The sequence below is a fragment of the Nannobrachium achirus genome (genome assembly GCF_963921795.1).
Source record: "Nannobrachium achirus genome assembly, chromosome: 15".
NCBI classification, from domain to species: domain Eukaryota; kingdom Metazoa; phylum Chordata; class Actinopteri; order Myctophiformes; family Myctophidae; genus Nannobrachium; species Nannobrachium achirus.
In genome coordinates this window covers 1692313-1714248 of record NC_137822.1, presented here as the reverse complement: position 1 = coordinate 1714248, position 21936 = coordinate 1692313, and positions in this window count along the sequence as shown.

The following is a 21936-nucleotide window of genomic DNA, read 5'->3' as shown; positions in this document are numbered from 1 at the left end:
AGGGCAAAGACAAAAATAACTAGGATCATCAAGAGAATGTTTTGTTAAAAAGGTATGAAAACACCCGTCCTATTGGTTCTGGTGACTCATCATTCACAGGCTGCAGTAGGCTGCGGAAGAGCGCCCTCTAGCATAAACCAGAAAGAGGATGGTTGGGGGTGGTGTCCAAATGCATATGATTGTGGGGGTCCTTGACAACCACTCATATGGCAAAATGTTCACTTTTCAAAGTTTCCAAATAATAGTGGAGCAAAAGTACAATATTTGCCTCTGAGATGTATTGGAGTAGAAGTAAAAGTATTGAATATTGGAAATACTCCAGTAAAGTAAAAATGCTTAAAATATTTACTTACTACTCTAAGTACAGTACTAGTCTAGAGCAAATGTAGTTAGTTACTTTACATTACTGAAAGAGAGTGACTTTAGGTCTCAATCCATCAACCACATGGAAAAACCTCATAAGTCAGAGAGAGAGAGAGCTCTGCTTTGGTGGTTTCGCAAAAAAGCGACACAAATGACTTTTACAGGGACAGAATTATCACACGCCAAAAGCATTATATTGGTAGATGTGTTAATACAGACATGTGAATGAGAGACTGCCTCAACGAGCCTCTGAACCTCGGTGGTCAGACTGTGATGTACATTACATTTGGAGGTCAAAGTAAATGTAAGTTACATTTGGTGGTCCCTCGGTGTTATGAGCAAATATGAGAGCCGTTCAATGACGTTACCACAAAGGTAACGGAGTGCGTTTACTCAAATACTGTGCTTAAAAAACAGGAAAGCATGTGTCATCTGAGATTTTAACCACTAAGCATATTTGATACTTTGGCCTTGGTTTTACAAGCTCATAGCTATAAGCTTGTAGATCAATCTGAAAAATCCTGAAACTTTTGTGCAAATCGTTGACTATTAAATATTTTTTAAAGCGAATGACGAGGACGGAATTCCTAAGTGTCTCGCGTCGCGGCAACTACACTGGTTGACATGAGACTGAGATCCCTTATCCCTTGTCATTAATATTAAGCCCATACAATATCTGAGAATGCCCATATATGGGCATTTTGTGTCACGTATGGAGCGTGACATGAGTCGTGACTGCCTGACTGACTCACTGACATGAGGCGGAGGTTTTTATACTAACTGCTCCCTACGGTCGCAATAATGAGGTTTCCAACCGACAGAGACGTAGTTATAAGTATAAATAGTTATAATATCGTCGTTGTCGGGTGGAAACCGTTTTGTTTTGTATTTATCATTTTAAAAATGATTTAAAGGAGCTATAGTCAACTTTTTCTTGAAAAACGGATGCTAAAATAAAAATAATGTTTCGAAAATATTTTATAAAAAAATAAGCTTCATATATGTGTTTCAATTAAAAAATGACCACAAAAAGCGGAAAAATAATGATAAAATAATCATTTTGGCCCTTTGTTTACATTTACGGGCCCTGTAAATGTAAACAAAGGGCCAAAATGATTATTTTATCATTATTTTTCCGCTTTTTGTGGTCATTTTTTAATTGAAACATATATGAAGCTTATTTTTTTATAAAATATTTTCGAAACATTATTTTTATTTTAGCATCCGTTTTTCAAGAAAAAGTTGACTATAGCTCCTTTAAACTAGTGAAAACAGCCAATCTACAAGCACCCGGTGCGAGGCGTTGTGTGCTTGTAGATCTGCTGTTTTCACTACTTTTGTGCAACGGCCTTGCATGGTGAAGCATTTCGTACTTTGCGAAAAAATTTATAAATTTGAAACTTGGAGATACGAGGTTTATGCCAGACAGTGACGATACAATCGTTATAATAATCTATAATAGTTTGTATTTACCAGATTTGTATACTCAAGTGATTATTTGTCTCGTGTGTGTGTGTGTGTGTGTGTGTGTGTGTGTGTGTGTGTGTGTGTGTGTGTGTGTGTGTGTGTGTGTGTGTGTGTGTGTGTGTGTGTGTGTGTGTGTGTGTGTGTGTGTGTGTGTGTGTGTGTGTGTGTGTGTGTGTGTGTGTGTGTGTGTGTGTGTGTGTGTGTGTGTGTGTGTGCGTGCGTGCGTGCGTGCGTGCGTGCGTGCGTGCGCCTGCCTCTCCACACACACAATCCAGAGAGAGCTACAGTGCATAGACTATGTCTACAGTAATCGGTGTGTGCGTGGTCTGTGAACAACTCCTCGGGGAGCTCTCTCAAATCTGTGTATATGAACTGAATAATGTATTAATAGGCAGAGTAGCTACAGTAAGTACATTTACTTAAGTACAGTTTTGAGGTGATTGTACTTTACTTGAGTATTTCCAATTTCCAATACTTTTACTTGTACTCTTGTACTATACATCTCTTAGGCAAATATTGTAATTCACTACATTTATTTGAAAACTTTAGTTACTAGTTAATTATTTGTAGATTTGGAATATTATTATCAAAACATACATTAATACCTATATGCATTTCAGTCATTTGAAAATAGCCGATCTACAAGCTCACAATTGTGAGCGTGTAGATCTGCTATTTCAAAAGATTTGTATTCATTTGACAACTTGAAATGAGACACTCTGAGCCTGTGTGTCATTGCAGATGTTAGTGTCTGCTATTTAAAAAAAACAGCAGATCTACAAGCTCACAGCGCGTCACTTTGTGCTTGTCCAACTGCTATTTTTGAACATGGTTGAAAAATCTTGTGCGAGAACAGCTGATGTATGCATTTCTGCGTGTTTACCTTGCGTACTGTAAATCGCTCTGGATTAAAAGAGCGTCCTCTATAAATACCCTACGTTTTTATTTCCATCTTCAGTAGTTTTGACCTTTGTTCCCGCGCCTCCCTCCTCACCCTCCCCAAATCTCTCCTCCCTCCCTCCCCCCCTCCCTCTCAGGCCGGCTCTACTCATGCGTGAGGTGATGGGAGTGAAAATGCGCTGCTCTCTGATGCAGCGGCTCCGCACGCAATCGCTGTGGCGTCCGTGTGAGAAGGGCGTGATGCCGAGCCCCCCCTCCCTTTCACCATCACCACACCACCGCGCGCTCGCTCTGGTTTTCTTTTCTTCACTCCCGAGAAGAGTACGAATTTAACCCAAGCGGACCCGTTTTTGGTTACATTCCCTTACACGCTCAGAGAGAGATTTACAAACTGCGTAAATGACCGACTTAAGGATTTTACAGTGGCAGAAAAAGAAGAAACCCTATTTTACAGCAGCAACAAGCCGGATAGTCTGTCTCTTGCAGAGGCGTCAATTGGGTATGGCAAGGTATGGCAGCTGACATGCCTTGGCTACAGGGGAAATAAAATAAATGTACTTCTTAAAATACATTTCATCATGCCTGTTGTATTGGCGCCTTTGCGCGAGCCTTTGCGCGAGCCTTTGCGCGAGTGCAAGACACGTCATGTTGCCATACCTTAGCTTTTGCTGAACTAACGCCACTGGTCTCTTGGTTACATCCGTACACTCTCAAGAGTTAGAAATGGTGAAATTACGCCTAAAGGTTTTTTCTTTTTTTTCTTTTTTTTTTTACTATGTTTAGCGTGGCAGGGCGGGGGAGTGTTAACCCTCCCCACCACCACCACTGTGACGAGGGGATCTCAGGGGGGGGGGGGAGGGGGGCTAAACCCGAAACCATGGCAACGGTTCACACTGATGAGGGTCCCAGTCCCCAGGGTCAATCAGCCAGGTCAAGGTGAAAGGACTGGCACTCACGCTATGCCCATGCACTTTGATGATGGTGGTGGTGGTGGTGCATGGTGGTGGGTGGGGTGGGAAGGATAAACAAGAGGCAAGAGTTACAAAACGCCTTGGAGGAAAATAAACAAAAGCTTTGGCGACTTTTTGTCTTTCTTCCTCCCCCCCGTTCGTTTAAGTCCTTGGCAGGCAGCCTTTAATGGAAATGAAGAAGAAAAAAAAGAACAGTCTTGAAAAACCTGGGCATGTTTCTTTATTTTATTTTTCAAAAGTGGTGATTGCTACAAAGCAAAAGCCAAAAAAAATAAAAGGTGCGTGTGTGTGTTGGGGGGGGAGAGTTGGGGTTTCAAATCACCGGCCCATCACTCATTGGCTTTTGATTTTCTGGGGGGTTCAATCCTCAAAGGCCCGGGGACGGCAAGTCGGCAACGGGGTCGGCTTTAGCCCTGCTGCCCCCAAACCGGGGCAGGGTCTCTCGCAGCTATTACTCGCTACTCGAAAATTAACGGTCTGCAAAGGCCTGTCCATACTGTCTCCGACCACCGAACGTTTCGTCGGAGAGTTCCGACTTTCTGACGTGCAGCTTTCCGAACTCTTAATTCGAGATAATGCTTTTCAGAAGTTGCGAGTGACATCATTTTGTAGTCGAACCGGACCTTTCCGAACGAAAGGTTTGGTGGTCGGAGAGAGTATGGTCAGGCGTCAAGACCTCTGCGACGCGTTGCGGGTCTTGCAGATCGGCAATTTTCAAGGGGGCTCGTTCTTTTAGTGGGGTGGAGGTTAATGAAGTACCTCCACACTGTGATGTATGGTCCCGGAGTCGGCCCGGCCGTGTGGGCCCGGCCTCTGAGCCAGCGAAGGCCTCTCCATTACAGGCGGGTTAGCGTCTGGTGTCAACCTTTGGCCGGCGCGGCTGCAGTTGTGATAACAACGTAATGGCTTTTTCTACCGCTCTCTGATTAACCAGAGAGAGCCGCCGAAAACGCCGCGCAGAGCACGCGCGCGCGCACGCACTCACACTCACACGCACACGAACACACGCAGGATCAAAGTAAACAAAACAGAGTAGCACCTTCAGCTACAATAATAAACCCTCCTCAGAAGTGGTACATGCTGGGAGGATTACTCATATTTTCTCATCTAATTAGCACAATACATCATTTCCATTTCACATGAGCCGCGCGCGCACGCACACACACATGCACACGCGCACGTACACACACACACAAACAAGGGGACCCAGAGCCAAAATGGAAGGTGCCTAAGTTCAAGTCCAATGTTGGAGGTAGAGACGTCAGAAATGTAGCAATGTGGAAGGAAAATAATGGAAATGGGTTACTAATGTAATGATGTTCCTTCTTTACTAAAACAAATCCAAAAACAGAAATATAATGAAATAGTGAGTGAGTGTGAGTGGACGAATCTTTCAATTTTATGCATACTACTGTAGTTCTATCAAAAGACTATTGAAAGCCCAAGTGACAATTTGAGGCAATTTGACTGACGCACGGACCATATATGGGCATTCCCAGATATGGGCTTAATATTGATGACATCAGGCCATATGGAGCGTAACATGAGTCGTGACGCACGGACGGACGGACATCATCTGCAGGTTTTCATACTAAATGCAACCTACGGTTGCAGCAAATACTTCAAAATCTTATTACTGTAAGTACAGTACTTAGGTAGATGAACTTGTTACTCTACACCAGGGGTCTTCAACGTTTTCAGGCCGGGGACCCCCAAACTGATGGGGAGATGGAACAGGGACCCCCTACCACCTCGTAGGGTGGGGGGGTCGGGGCTACGACATATTTTTTTATTTTAAACATGTACAAGTTACAGCGAGCAGGGTGGGCCGTACCACTACCATTTCTAAACATACTACTTATTAACTGAGAACCAATGTCAATAATATCAACAATCTGTCAATTGCATAGTAATCATGTATTCAAGCTATTCAAAATGGATAGAATCATGATTTATTTTTTAACATAAATGTGAAAAAAGAAAAGAAAAAAAAACATTTTTTGAAATCTTTTTCTTTTCTTTTTTTTTGCAATAATTTCGCGGACCCCCTGCAGTACCTCCGCGGACCCCCTAGGGGTCGCGGACCCCCTGTTGAAGACCCCTGCTCTACACCACTGCATGTTACCCCAAAAGACCAGTGGCTTGTCTTGCATGCATACAGGCCGATTCATTCCCATCAGTTCTAAAAAAAAAACTGCTAAGACTGTATCGTTAGCGATCCTGGTCCAGTTTGGCAGACATAAACATGGTGGGGAGCTTACATACTCGAAGAGACCAATTAAAAATATCTGTTTAGTTTTGGGAAAAAGAGCTCTGACCTCATGTTATTTGATCATGAAGCGTGGATCAACACTCTGCTTCATAGCAGCGGGGGGAGGGGGGGGGGACACCACTCCTAGCCTGACTTATACTTGGTTGCGTGCCGATGTCCGCGTGCCAAAAATAGCCCCGTCTGCGTTCCTGCGCGATACCGGCGCACCGCCGAATTAAAACCACTTCCAGTGGGGGGGAAAAAGTACTCGCATTTTGAAGTACCTGCAATGTAGAAATACTCTACATCAGGGGTTTTCAACAGGGGTTCCGGGACCCCTAGGGGGTCCCCAGAGTTACTACAGGGGGTCCTCCAAATCTTTGAGTGAGAGAAACCTTTTTTTTCCTCCTTTTTTATATTATACCACTTGAACCCTAACGTCCATATTCTGAGAACTAGCAGATCTACAAGCTCACAACGCCTCGCGCTGCGAGGCGTTGTGAGCTTGTAGATCGGCTATTTTCGGCAAAGATGTTTGGTGTAAAGGGGAAAAAGAGGGGAGTACAGAGTGAAATGTCAAGTTATGTATTGACATTCAAGTGGTTAAATACTAATAAATCTGAAAACAGAAATTGACATGAATCCAAAATACACTGATGATTGTGCTGTCAAACAATGAAACTATATGGAATCTATGAACAGGTTGTGGGGGTTCCTGTTTCATCTCTCAACTAAGGGGTCCTTGGCCTGAAAACATTGAAGACCCCTGCTCTACATAATAATCAGTGCCGATTATAGGACTCAGGTGGCCCTATGCAAGGTTATTTTAGGTGGCCCCCTACTGACGATGGGGAGCACGTGCCAGATTTTGTGTGTTTATTTTTGTTTTTTGCTGATAAGGGCGGATACGGGTGTCTCAGCACGTTGATGTATTACTGACAGTGACTGAGCAGCCGTGTGACTGGCAGGTCACACTCACAACGCACACAAAGTCATAACCACTGCAGCACCGCATTGGCACACAGACACAACTTAAGAAGGAAAGACTAACAGGTGGATTGCATCATGCAATTTGCAACTTGCATTCAACTGCATGTGGCATATTAGCAAATGATTCTGTTGTGTCTTGTGTGATATCTCTTTTTTATTGCATATTAAAAAACAACGCTAGTTTTTGGATGGGGGATACATGACATAATATTTATATTAAAAGAATATATATTCTCCCGGTGATGTGGCCCCCTTAGTGGTTGTGGCCCTAAGCGACCGATTATGTTGCTTATACCAAGAACCAGCCCTGATAATAATAATACTTCCGGTATTCAAAATTGACTTGAGGAAGTACAAACGTATTGGTCTCGAAATGTATTTTAAAGTACCCAAAGTATAACATACTCATTATGCAGAATGTCCCGTTTCACAAGTTTTCGAAGGTACAACAATCTTTTGAAGATACGACTGAAATGTATATAGGGCTGAAGTGGTTAATGCATGTTTTGTCATTATCAAATCAAATATACAAAGTAACTAGTAACTCGAGTTTTCCAAGGTTCCCGGTTCCATCACTATGGGGCCTTTTCCACCGTCAAAGAACCGGTTCTGGTTCTTTCTCCCGCCTATGGGATGAACCAGAGGTGAGCTTTTCCACAGAGAACCGGAGTTGGTTCCGAACCGTAAAAGTTGGTTTCCGAACGGGAACCTCAAACTCCTTGGTTCCTCTGGTTCAATCATGGTTCAATCTGGTGGAAACTCAAGCCGGTTCACAAGAACGAACCAAGGATCCAAGAAAGTTGAACCGGCACTGGTTCTGGAACCAAGGTTGGTGGAAAAGGGCTCTCTAAGGAAGGACTGACAGGAAACGGTCAACGCTCACACACCCTCAACAAAGCACTGTCCTTTGAAGTGCCCTCGAGCAAGGCACTTCACCTCCAGCTGCTGTAGCAGAGCAGCACAGGTGCAGAGCAGCGCAAGCTGTGAGCTTGTATATCACTGTCACTGTCAGGCACAAACCTCGTATCTCCAAGTTTCAAATTTGTGATTTTTTTCCCGCAAAGTTAAGCCCTGCTTCATCATACACAAAAGTAGTGACAACAGCATCGTCTGTTTTCACTAGTTTAAAACCAGTAAGACTCCCTAATCGGGAGGTAAGCGACCGTCAGGTCACATGTAAAAGAGGGCTGTAAGTGGCATTGGTTCCTGAGTGTAGGGGGATGTGTGTGGCAAATGTATTGCATTGTTTGGGCCAGAGAATGTTGAATCTCCATATATGGAGATTGATAACCTACGCATCACACAAAGTCTGACCTCACCAGCCCATACTTGGGCATGGACGACTTATATCTCCATATACGGAGATGGCCATATATGGAGATACGATGACATCACAGAGTCCACAGCTGATGATGTGGCGTGATGTCATACAATACACAAACAAGCCGGTGGCAGAGATATGAGTTGGGGAAAAGTGTGACATGACGGACGGACTGACTGACTGACAGACAGCCGGTGGAGGTTTTGGTAGTAAATGCGACCTGACGGTCGCAATGACAAATACGAAACAAGCGGTTTTGGACATACAAGGTTTCCACCCGACAACGACGATATCTGCTAGTTTTTGAACAGCCAACGCTAAAACTCCTAAAATAAGTTTTATCCTCTTTCTTTCTTTCTTTCTTTCTTTCTTTCTTTCTGAAAGGAAAATGCATATTTACTCGCAACTACTCAAATTCATCATGAATTGATCCAGCAAAAAATAAATAAACATTGGTGAGCTTCTGTTGTTGTGAGCAATGAGCTCAACAATCATCCTACTGTTGTTGTGTTTCGTTACTATGTCACGTTTAGCAGGGATGTGCAGAGAATGTTAGAGAGGCAGGGGCTACAATTTCCAAAAGGGCCTGCGACGCGTTGTGAACTCGGAGGTCGGCTATTTTTGGTGCGTGAAACCACACTGAACTAAGCATAACCAAGTGAATACTGGAGATGTGGCGTAACGGCATGGATTTCTACACAGAGAGGGCAATTCTTTCAACATAAGATGCTGCATTCAAGTTCAGGAGAGTTTTGACAAGGCAATTCTATTGAATGCTGCCTTCAGGCATGGCATGGACAGAGGGCATTTGCATTTGTTTCACCGTAGTAAAAATGACATTTATGGTCCGGAAAGGGCAGTTTTTACAGGGGGCAGGGGCTCAAGCCCCCTTTAATGTCTATGTGTGCACGTGCCTGCTTACTAGTGCGCACGAGAGCGTGTGTGTGTGTGTGTGGTCCCATGCTGGCGGTTAAAAGAGTTTTTGGGGTATAAGGACGCCTCGCAAAGAGCCGTCACTCGCAGGGTTAATATCTGTTTCCCATCTCTCCCAAGTGGGCTCTTGAGGTGCTGTGGTGGCGGTGGTCCCCCCCCCCGCCATTTAATTTCCACCCAGAAAAAAAGGGGACAAAAAAGTCTACACTTATGAAATTACAAGCACTTGAAAAGATCTAATGTGGTCTTAATTGTGTCGCTGCACTGACACACAGGTTGGGGATGGAAGCGGGAAAGGAGGCTGCTTTTTTCTCTCGAGCATGTTTCACATTACAATGGGACACTCTGCACAACGCAGGCCTGTTGTCGCAGTACAGGAAATCTCGTATGTCCAAAACCGTTACTGCCCAGGTAATGGAGAAATGCTGTCTTTTACCCAGTGGTGGAAAGTAACTAAGTACATTTACTCAATTCCTGCAATTTGGAGGTATTTGTACTTTAATTGAGTATTTCCAATTTTCCATTTTCTACTCCAATACATCTCAGAGGCAAATGTTGTACTTTTACTCCACTACAATTATTTGACAACTTTAGTTACTAGTTACTTTGTTGATTTTGATTACCTGTATTATAATTACAAATACAGTACCGGTATATACATTTCGGCCATTTGAAAATAGACGATCTACAAGCTCACAATGTTCTGCTATTTTCAAAGGATCTTTATACTTTTTATTTATTGGAAAACTTGTGAAATGCGACATTCTGCATGTAACTTTCTACATTGCAGTATTGATACTTTCACTTTTGAGAATTTGAATACTTTTTCCACGACTGCCTGTAACAAGAGTAGTTACATTGTGGAATTTTGACAGGAAGTTTCGGTTTTGTTTTGGTCAAGTCTTTTGTGTAAAATGAAATTTAGTTAGTCATATTTTAGTAATCTGACATTTTTTAGTTTTAGTCCAATTTTAAATCTATTGTCAACACAAGTGTATTTTGGTGGGCCTCTGTGGCGTAATGGCTGATTGTACACTGGAGCGCAACCAAACACAAAATGACTTGTATTTGAGTTCTACTGGATCTCTTGTCCACTGGTCCCTAACATTTTAGTCTATTTTTCGTTATTGACTAAATTGTCAGTATATTTAGACTTTAATGGATTTTTAGTTATCGCAGTAATGTGTCACTGTTTACCGGTATGGCGGTATCTCCCAAAATTACACAACCACGGTTATTGCACCCAGCCAGTCCTATTAGTCATCATAGCTTAGTTTTTATTCCGTTTTCATCAGTGAAAAAAGGTAGTCGACAAAATCAACACGCTGAAATCCGGAGATGCAAGGTTTCCCTCCGACAGCTTCCTTTCCTTCTCCGACAAGGAGGAACACAGCCACTGAAACACAAGCACACTCCAGAGACGAGTCTTGGAGGACACGCTTTGAGCCTGGAGTTTCTTTTTTTGTGTGTGTGTGTCCTGCGTGGCCGCAGCGCACACAAAGACGCGCTCCAGAGCACCAGCCCAGCATGAAAACATCTAATGAAGACCCTGGAGGTGGACGATGGCACCCAGTCTTGGATTAGAATGGATCCACTTGAGCCCGGGGGGCCGCCAAAGATCTGAGGGTCTCTGTGAACTCCTCTTCTTCACAAAAGAAAAAAAACCCAGCTGTTTTAACCACTTAAAACCTCTAAACCAAGGGGTCTTCAACAGGGGGTCCGGGACCCCCTAGCGGGGTCCTCAGAGTTACTACTAGGGGATCCTCCAAATCTTTGAGTGATAGGAACTTTTTTTCTCCTTTTTTATATTAACCACTTGACAGTGTCCATATTTGGAGAACCTTTGCCAAAAATAGCAGATCTACAAGCTCACATTTTTAGCCAAGAGCTTTGGTGTAGAGGAAAAAGAGCAGACTAAGAACAGAGTGATGATTGTGCTGTCAAACAATGAAACTATATGGAATCTATGATAAGGTTGTGGGGGGTCCCCACTTCATCTCTCTCAACAAAGGGGTCCTTGGCCTGAAAACGTTGAAGACCCCTGGTCTAAACAGTGGTGGAAAAAGTGCTCGCATATTTTACTTGAGTAAAAGTATCAATACCGCAATATAGAAATACTCTTGTTACAAGTAAAGGTCCGGAATTCAAAATGTACTCGATTAAAAGTACAAAAGTATTGGCATCAATAAAGGACTAAAAGTAACAAAAGTAAAAGTAGTCCTCATTGTGCAGAATGTCCCATTTCAAGTTTTCGAACGTTTGAGATCTGCTTTTGAAAATAGCAGATTTACAAACTCACAACGCGACGCATTGTAGATATAGGCTATTTTCAAATTCCGAAATGTATATAGGGCTGTAATGGTTAATGTATGTTTTGTAATAATCCACATTTACAAAGTAATTAGTAACTAAAATTCTCAAATAAATATAGTGGAGTAAAAGTACAATATTTGGAGTTGTAGTGGAGTAGAAGAAAAAGTAATTGGAAATACTCAAATACTTAAGTAAATGTACTTAGTTACTTTACACCACTGCCTCTAAATACTCGGTTGAGTCCCTCAGGCCTCCGTGCCAGTGTTTTGTTGCGTTTTCTGATAGTTAAATGTCTTCGCTGAAAGTAGCCGATCGATAAGCTCGCTCGCGGAGCAGGGGGGCCTGCGAACGCTGCCCGACACCAACGATATATTACGACAGTGGTTCTCAACCTTTTCAGGCCGCGACCCCCAAAATAATTATATTTTAACTGGGGACCCCCCCACCCTGACGAGCACTAGGAGTTGGGGCATTACATTTTTACGGTTTACGGAAAATAGCAGATCTGCATGCTCACAACGCCTCGCTTTGCAAGGCGTTGTGAGCATGTAGATCGGCTATTTTCACAATTTCTGCCTCTAGTTTTTGACAATTTGGCCAATGTTTAATTTGACATTTTAGAGGTATTAACAAGTCCTTAAATTGTCACTTTAGAAATGTGCAGATACCTGCTATACACTTAAAACTCTATGTAGGTTTCTTTACTGTTGTGTGAGAAAACAATGTTTCACATTAGGTTACTCATCTGGGGACCCCCCCTGGGAGTCCCGACCCACAGGTTGAGAACCACTGTATTACGATATGTGTTTCTTCTGGGAATTTCAAATATATGACATCCGTGCCGTTTCTATTTCCACATAATTTGAATTTCCTGAGTTTAAAATGATCTTTTGCCCTTTCGTTAACTAGCTGTGTCTAATTTGATAAGAGGTGCAAACGGACCACACACAGAGCAAACCACCCGGAATGCTGCATTCTGGGAACAAACGTCAAAAAATTAAGAGCGGATCAGTGTTCAGCACGGTTCAGCCCTAAATGAAAAACGTTTTAATCGTTTCCTCACCGAAGAAGAACGTTAATGATTTTGGTTTGTTTCGATTCTTTTCTTTTCCGTTTCTTTTATTTAATGTGAACGTGCAGTTTAAATAAGGCAGGAATGCTCATGTATTATCAGGGGCGTCACAATTACCGTATTTTCCGGACTATAAGGCGCACTTAAAAGCCTTTAATTTTCTCAAAAAACTACAGTGCGCCTTATAGTCCAGTGCGCCTTATATATGGATCATTCATTGACATTGACATTCCCTTTAGCACAGCTCCATCTGTTGGATGCATAACGCAACGGTAGCGTCTATTATGTGCGCCTTATAGTCCAGTGCGCCATATGAAAACAGTTCGAAAATAGACCATTCATTGACAGTGCACCTTATAATCCAGTGTGCCTTATAGTCCGGAAAATACGGTAGCTATTGAAAAATAGCAGATCTACAAGCTCACAGCGCAGCACCGAGTGCCGCGCTGCGAGCTTGTAGATCTGCTGTTTTTTCAAAGTCGTGAAAATGTGCGCAAATCTTTGAATATATGTTCCGGTACTTTTTAAGCAAACACTTTTTAACTCAAATTTTGCTTCTGGGTGGTCCCTGGAACTAAATATTTTGAGATGGGGGTCCGTGGCCAAATACGTATAATTTTGGGGGTCTTTCACATGAAAAAGTTTGAGCACCACTGGACATAGAAACATATAGGTTTTCAAAACACCTTAGAAGGATTTGAAATATTCAAAGACTTGCACACATTTTCACGAGTTTTCAAAAATAGCAGATCTACAAGCTCGCAGCGCGGCACTCGGTGCTGCGCTGTGAGCTTGTATATCTGCTATTTTTCAGTAGTTAAAGCACACAATGTGAGTGAATCCTTGTACCCAGGGCCGACTCCCCTGTGTATTATCAACGTCTCTGCTTCACTTATACCTGATATACAAGCTCTTACTTTGGTTCAAAAACAGAGGGATGATGGGTGGAGCTTCGTCCTTTTTCCTGCAAAGGCCTTTTTGAAGTGAGGATTTGACCGAGTGCCAAAATAAAAGCCTGAAAGGAAGCCTTGGTGAGATTCAAGCCACTTGGGAGCCTCCGTCATTGATATCAGTTCGTATACCAAGCAGTGTTGCCATGTCTGCTTATTATAAGCGACTTTGGGCTCATTTTTCTGTAAAAGTTCCTTGTAAATATATAGTATCAGTAGTTGTGGGTTGTTGTTGTTTTGGGGGCTAGTTTCTAAAGTGGATTTGCTTATTTGGACTCTTTATTTTATTTTAACCATTTTAACTAGTGGTTCTCAAATATTTTCTTGTCATGGACCCCAAAACTAAAATGTATTTGTCCATAAACTCCATTTGAAAATGTTTTGTGACACGGTGCCCCCGTAACCAGCTTTCAAAAATCTTTCAAAAAATTCTCCAAATATTGCACATTTTATTTCAAGATTTCTTTTGAAAATAGCAGATCGACAAGCTCACAACGCGTTGCATCGCACTATTTTCAGTGTATACATTATTTCGGTTTAAAATGCTCCTAATGGCCCTTGTGGCCTAGTTGCTTTTTTTGGGCTTGTTTTCCTAGACCCATGGCTGCTTATTTCTCTCACAAACGCTGGCAACGCCGATATACCGAGTGTGTGTCACACACGGCAATAAGTAAGCCAGGGTGTTCTTGTGTGTTCCTCCCGTCAGATAAAAACCACCATAAGATCCCGACCCAACGTTCCGCGAGCGGAGAGGCCCACATGTTGGCCATATGCACATCCAGTGCCGTCAGTTCAGAAAAAGCTAAGGTATGGCAACATCATGACTGGTGTCTTACACACGCGCGAAGACACCAGTCATGTTGCCATACCTTAGCAACAGGCATGATACATTTATTTTAAGAAGTACATTCTATTTTTTCCCCGTTTCTACGGTTTCCTGGGCTGGATATGGGCTAGGACGAGTGGATTTTTGTCCCCGGGTTGGCTGATCTGAGTGAACGGGTGGGGTTGTAGGGATTGATCAGGTTTTGGAGGTATGGAGGAGCCGTACCTTTGGCTGCTTTGAAGGTCAGCATTAGTGTTTTGTATTCATTCATTTGTAAATAGATAAGCTCTATTGCCAAATAGGCCTAACATTGACCACTTGAACCTACATTCTATTTTTTCCCCCGTTTCTACGGTTTCTTGGGCTGGATATGGCAGCCTGGAATGGTTGTTCAAGTGCAGCTAAACTTGACTGACTTGCGGAACCTGGGGAATATACCATTTTGTCAAGATTGGGAGAATACAAGTGTGGAGAATATAATTATAATACCTTGTTAAAGTGACCATTTTGTTAAATGTTGCATTTGTAGTTATTTTACTGTAATAATAACCAGAACAGACAGACAAAGAGACATTCATGGATTTATATTTAAAAGTAACTTTTATTTCCCCCCCCCCCTGGACCCAGGGTGTATAGCAGCTGCATACCCCTGCCATACCCAATTGACGCCCCTGTGCACATCTGTACCCGGGCACATGGGTGGTGGTGGGAGAGATCTGTGTTCGGGAGAAAGGGGAGGGCGACACCGCTGGAAATGCACGGTACAAGTTAAGAACACATATTTTATGATTATGGCAAATCTCGAACGGGGCTAATTAGGCAACAGCGGTAAGTGGAGGAAACGACCGGCGCGGCGGGTGGTAATATATGGTACGCGCATGTACAGTGTGGCGGGTCCCCTTGTGTTTTAGCGATCTCGGCGGTGTCAGGTTCTGTGGTTCCGCGGCGTCCTAGCGAAACAATTAGCTCACTGAGCTTATGAGGTGATCCAGATTGTGTCAAAGTTAAAGGAAGAAATATAAGGATATGCCATATTTTTTAGAAACATGAACCTTGGATAATCCTCCTCTGTTCACTTGATTACAATGTACAATTTAGGCATTTAGCAGATGCTACTTTTCTAAAACCTAAATGCCATCTAGCTTCATGTATGGTCATTGAGTCATTGAGTGCCATGGGTTTAGGTGGAATCTGAAGAGGTGAGTCTTCAGTCCATGTAGATCTTGGTATGTTGATGTTTTATTCCAACTCGTACCGCGATCGGCAAGAATAAACTAATCGATTCGTAGTTGAGTTGTATGAAAAGCTCCACCTGCTGGCTGTCCCTCCGCCTGTCTCTCCGTCACGTCACGTCACACTTTTGCCCCTACTCTTATCTCCGCCACCGTTGCCCCTATCCATGCCAAACTTTGCACACACACTCTTTGGATGGCAAACCACAACCTCTGCCCCTGATTAAGTACAGAGTGAAAGACTAAGTACAGAGTGAAAGGTCAATTTTATTAAGTATTGACGGTTCAAGTGGTTAAATATCTGAAAACACAAATTGACATGAATTCCCAAAATACAGTGATGATTGTGCTGTCATTCAAACAATGAAACTATATGAAATCTATGAACAGGTTGTGGGGTTCCCTGCTTCATCTCTCTATCAACTAAGGGGTCCCTGCTTCATCTCTCTCTCAACTAAGGGGTCCCTGCTTCATCTCTCTCTCAACTAAGGGGTCCTTGGCCTGAAAACGTTGAAGACCCCTGTTGCAGCTTGTGGGGAAACTGCACTACTGGTGTGGTCTCCACTCCAGGCTCAAACCAGCTGCCTGCTACATCCATCACATGGCTTCTCACGGTGACGAGCTCCCATGCGCCTGCCTCCGCTGCATGTGGCCAGTTTAATGGCGAAAGAAAAACCACAATCTAAGACCACTATCAGTGGGGATATAATTTTTGGGGAAATTGTTCTAGGAGTCCACATAAAATTAAATGCTTGTATAAATCAAACCAGAACCAGATACGTGGGGTATTTCGGTACGACCAACCGCCTTGAGGGAAAAAAACTCTGAAAGCCTAATTACACTCTGACTCTATCGATACGATAGAAACATATTTTAGTGGGAAGCCCCGTCTCGCCACCCGCTTACTGTACATTGAGTTTGCTGTAGCAAGAAACAGGTTGTCAGTCGTGTGGTGTGACTATAGCACATTTTGTCTCTTGTCGGGTGGAAACCTCATATGTCCAAAACTGTTCGTTTTCAGGATTCAAATGGAAAAGTATGAAAATTAGCTGATCGATGAGCTTGAGACACTCAGATACTTGTGGATCTGTTACTTTTGATGCTTTTGTGTAACGCTGCAGTTATGATCAAGCAGGGCGTTAATTCACCAAAAAACACAAAAAGTTAAAGTATTGAAATAAGAGGTTTCTTATCAGGTCCCTACAAGCTCACAACGCATCGTGACACGCTGTGAGCTTGTAGATCGGCTATTTTCAAATAGCCTTGGCATAAAATGGGACTAAAGTGGATTAACGTATGTTTCATAATATAATGTGTTATATCTGCAAGTAAGTTTTCAAATAAATGTAGTGAAGTAAAAGTACTGCGACGTGTTTTGAGCTTGTAGATCGGCTATTTTTTGCTCTTTTTTTTTTGCTTGCTAATTTTCCTGTTAATTTGCAATGGAATCCTGAAATGTAACATTTTGATTTCATTTCAAACACATTTAATGATATACTCATGTTAACTTTATGAACTTAATTAGAAATACATTGGACATAACAAAATACATTTTAATACTACTATACTAGTCATTAAGCTACTAATATAGACTGACGGAATTAAAGCAGTTCATGTTTGGAATTGTAACAGCTGAAATCAATAATATATCAGTATTCCTATATGAACCTGCGGGCCACATTAAGTGAAGGTGGGGGCCGCATGTGGCCCCCGGGCCGCCAGTTGCCCATGTATGCCTTACACCGCTGGGGTTAAGTGGTTAACATGTCTGAAAGACACCAGAGAGGGTCTCAGGGTTTTGTCAGATGTTAAGAATGGGTGGGGGGCTCTGGTTTAGGATAACACACACAAGTGCTCCGTGGTCCCCCAACACGGCCCAGCGCACCAGCACTAAGGTGGCATGGTGGTCTCCCTCCATCAGGGTCCCATGGTGGTCCTCACCCATCAGGGAGGGTGAGCCCGTTCTGTGCGGTGTGTGCGGAGGTCACCGCCCAGATAACTTAACGAGACCCCCAACCCTGTTAGGAGCACCGTACCCCAAACAGTGGGGTCTTGTACCAAATTATGGGCCCTGGATACAAGGATTCACTGCGGGGCCCCCATGAATGTTCTTCATAGGGGAAGGGGTTTTAACCCATTTAGACTGGGAACGCATTATTACGCATTATTTTGTGCTTTATCTATTGAAAAATGGCAGCTCTACAAGCTCGCAGCGCGGCAATATATATCATTGGTTCTCAAACGTTTTCTGAACTATCGATTTTTCAATAGTTAAAGTATAAAATAATTAAGGCCCCTCCACCTTGAGCCCTAGTTTAAGTGAGTGACTATACAGTGCTTTGTCGACTGAAACCATGGCGGAATGTTTTGGTCTACCTATTTTCACTGACGAAAATGAAATAAAAACGAAATAAAAATAAATACAATTAAAGAATATCTCTGCTGTCGGGCCGAAACTCCAACTCAAAAATGTTATTTTTGGGGGAAATGAGCTGAAGGGCTTTTTCATTGGTTCAATATTAATTTAACCTTCAAAGATCTACAAAGTAACTGAAGTTTTCAAATAATTAGTGGAGTGGAGTAAATGTACAATACAGTTATTTGCCTTTGAGATCTAATGGAGTAGAAGTCTGCAGCCAGAGGCATCAGTTTGGGGGTCCTTTGACACAACAAAAAGTTTGAGAACTACTGTTGTAGACGAATGTTTGATTCAGTGGAACACTCACTCACTCACTCACTCACTCACTCACTCACTCCAAATGTTTGTGAGGACCATATTATTCTGGTCATTCATAAAACTGCTGTACCAAAATGTTTGTCCTCAGAAGTATAATAAGAAGTGTGTGTGTGTGTGTGTGTGTGTGTGTGTGTGTGTGTGTGTGTGTGTGTGTGTGTGTGTGTGTGTGTGTGTGTGTGTGTGTGTGTGTGTGTGTGTGTGTGTGTGTGTGTGTGCGTGTGCGTGCGTGCGCTCGCTGTCAGATAGATCTATCCTAGGCAAAGATCTATGTATCTACAGTATGTAGTCTGTCTGTCTATCTATGCATTTTGGGGTTGTAATAAAAGTTAAAAAAAAAATCCATTTATAAGAGAAACAAATCTTACAAAGGCACATTGATGATAATGAAAGGCCATCTACAGTATAGCCTAATTGGCTCTGTGCACAGCTGTAGTCTTTGATTGATTGATTGATTGACTATTAGCATGTAAGTTAACAGTAAAGGTAGTACAGTCAAACTTTATGCTATAACTCAGGGGCTCATTTCCATTAAGGTCGATCCATTGTAATCAGTTCATCAGAATGACAGACAATACATATACATACTGTACAGAAGTGTTAGTATCAAAATGTCCTTAAAGTACCAAAAGTAGAAAGTAGTCAACATGTAGCTCGCTGGCATCCTTCAAAACTGCCCTGAAAACTCACCTTTCAGGAGGCCAGAGAAGGAGTTAGGTATCACTTCTCTGAGCTTGTAGATCAAAGATCTACAAAGTAACTGAAGTTTTCAAATAATTAGTGGAGTGGAGCAAATGTACAATACAGTTATTTGCCTTTGAGATCTATTGGAGTAGAAGTCTGCAGCCAGATGCATCAGTTTGGGGGTCCTTTGACACAACAAAAAGTTTGAGAACTACTGTTGTAGACGAATGTTTGATTCAGTGGAACACACACTCACTCACTCACTCACTCACTCACTCACTCCAAATGTCCCCACAAGCATAGTAGAATGTGAGAAATGGATGTTGTGAGGACCATATTATTCTGTTCATTCATAAAACTGCCGTACCAAAATGTTTGTCCTCAGAAGTATAATAAGCAACCTGTGTGTGTGTGTGTGTGTGTGTGTGTGTGTGTGTGTGTGTGTGTGTGTGTGTGTGTGTGTGTGTGTGTGTGTGTGTGTGTGTGTGTGTGTGTGTGTGTGTGTGTGTGTGTGTGTGTGTGTGTGTGTGTGTGTGTGTGTGTGTGTGTGTGTGTGTGTGTGCGCGCGTGTGCGTGCGTGCGTGCGTGCGTGCGCTCGCTGTCGTCAGATAGATCTATCCTAGGCAAAGATCTATGTATCTACAGTATGTAGTCTGTCTGTCTGTCTATCTATGCATTTTGGGGTTGTAATAAAAGTTAAAACAAATCCATTTATAAGAGAAACAAATCTTACAAAGGCACATTGATGATAATGAAAGGCCATCTACAGTATAGCCTAATTGGCTCTGTGCACAGCTGTAGTCTTTGATTGATTGATTGATTGACTATTAGCATGTAAGTTAACAGTAAAGGTAGTACAGTCAAACTTTATGCTATAACTCAGGGGCTCATTTCCATTAAGGTCGATCCATTGTAATCAGTTCATCAGAATGACAGACAATACATATACATACTGTACAGAAGTGTTAGTATCAAAATGTCCTTAAAGTACCAAAAGTAGAAAGTAGTCAACATGTAGCTCGCTGGCATCCTTCAAAACTGCCCTGAAAACTCACCTTTCAGGAGGCCAGAGAAGGAGTTAGTTATCACTTCTCTGAGCTTGTAGATCAAAGATCTACAAAGTGTGGAGTGGAGCAAATGTACAATACAGTTATTTGCCTTTGAGATCTAATGGAGTAGAAGTCTGCTGCCAGATGCATCAGTTTGGGGGTCCTTTGACACAACAAAAAGTTTGAGAACTACTGTTGTAGACGAATGTTTGATTCAGTGGAACACTCACTCACTCACTCACTCACTCACTCACTCACTCACTCACTCCAAATGTCCCCACAAGCATAGTAGAATGTGAGAAATGGATGTTGTGAGGACCATATTATTCTGTTCATTCATAAAACTGCCGTACCAAAATGTTTGTCCTCAGAAGTATAATAAGAAACCTGTGTGTGTGTGTGTGTGTGTGTGTGTGTGTGTGTGTGTGTGTGTGTGTGTGTGTGTGTGTGTGTGTGTGTGTGTGTGTGTGTGTGTGTGTGTGTGTGTGTGTGTGTGTGTGTGTGTGTGTGTGTGTGTGTGTGTGTGTGTGTGTGTGTGTGTGTGTGTGTGTGTGTGTGTGTGCTCAGGCTCGGTGTGGGAGGAATTTTCAGCCCTGGGATTTGCATGAGACCGGCCCTATGCGAGCGCGCGTAGCGCTTGAGCTAAAAAAAATTGAGCATTATTTATTAATTAATTGTCAAAATTGAGCATTATTTATTAATTAATTGTCAATTTTTCACTTGAGCACCCCCTCCTCAAAATGAACGGTTCCAACGCCACACTAAAAACGGACCCCAAAAGACTGTGAAAATTGATGACTCATCACTAAACCATCATTTTGAGTGGCCATTTCTTGCCCAATGAATGTTTTTCGTGCAAAACAAATGCTTGCAATGGATTCCGAATAATTAAAAACCCCTAGTTTGATCCCTCACATCCCACTTAAAGCAGATTTTTTTGGGAGTCATTTTTTCCTTTATATTATAGTGTATAGTAAGTGAAGGTAGGTAGGTCGTTTTCAAAACTTTGCCCTGATGGGATTCCTTGGGACTTTTTTTCTCTCACTAAGGATATAATGAGGATACAGAATCAGTTGAGTTTGCTACTATTGCAATTTGTTTTAGGTTTAGCCTAATTTTGGCCTAAAATTACTGGACTATAAGCATTATGTTTTGGATTGAACTGTTTGAACATAATGCATAGGCTATCCACAAATTAGGGCCAACTTGCACAAATACTGTACATTAATTACTGTAGGCTACCCACATTACCATTTGCACATTGGCGTGACATGTTAAGGTAATAAATTAGGATACTCACAAGTTATATTGTGGATACAATACAAGCAGTGGATGCTGTCCCAGCGTCTGGTTTAATAAGACAGGACAGCCTTTTGGGGAAGTTGACATAATTGCTCCTCAGATATATTCCATTCAAGGTAACGTTTTAACGTGTCCAGCTGTCCACATGACATGTTTCATCTGACTGGATGCGACCATAGGATGCGACAGACCAGTGTTGCGTCCATGTTTGTTGTTGCCATCTTAAAATGAGCGTGCATTCTTGTTAATTAGTGGTTTTACTCACAAATGCTCTCTCGTTTGAAAGGCTCTGTGATGTATTCTAACTAATAACAACTTGTTTTGATCCAACAACTAAACCGCGCGCCTAGCTCGTATTACAAAGTGAAGCCAATCGGTGTGCAGCGTCACAGGCACAGCGACAGCGTGATAGAGGGGGCCCATTGAGGGGGGCTTCCGATAGAGTGTCATTCACATATGAGCGTCATTTATTTGGACTGAGATTTACTGGCAGTCGGAGTCCCCCCTGGCAACAGGACATAGGCAGAACTAGCACGTTACAGAAAGGGGGCCCCAATGGGGGTTTCTGATGGACGACG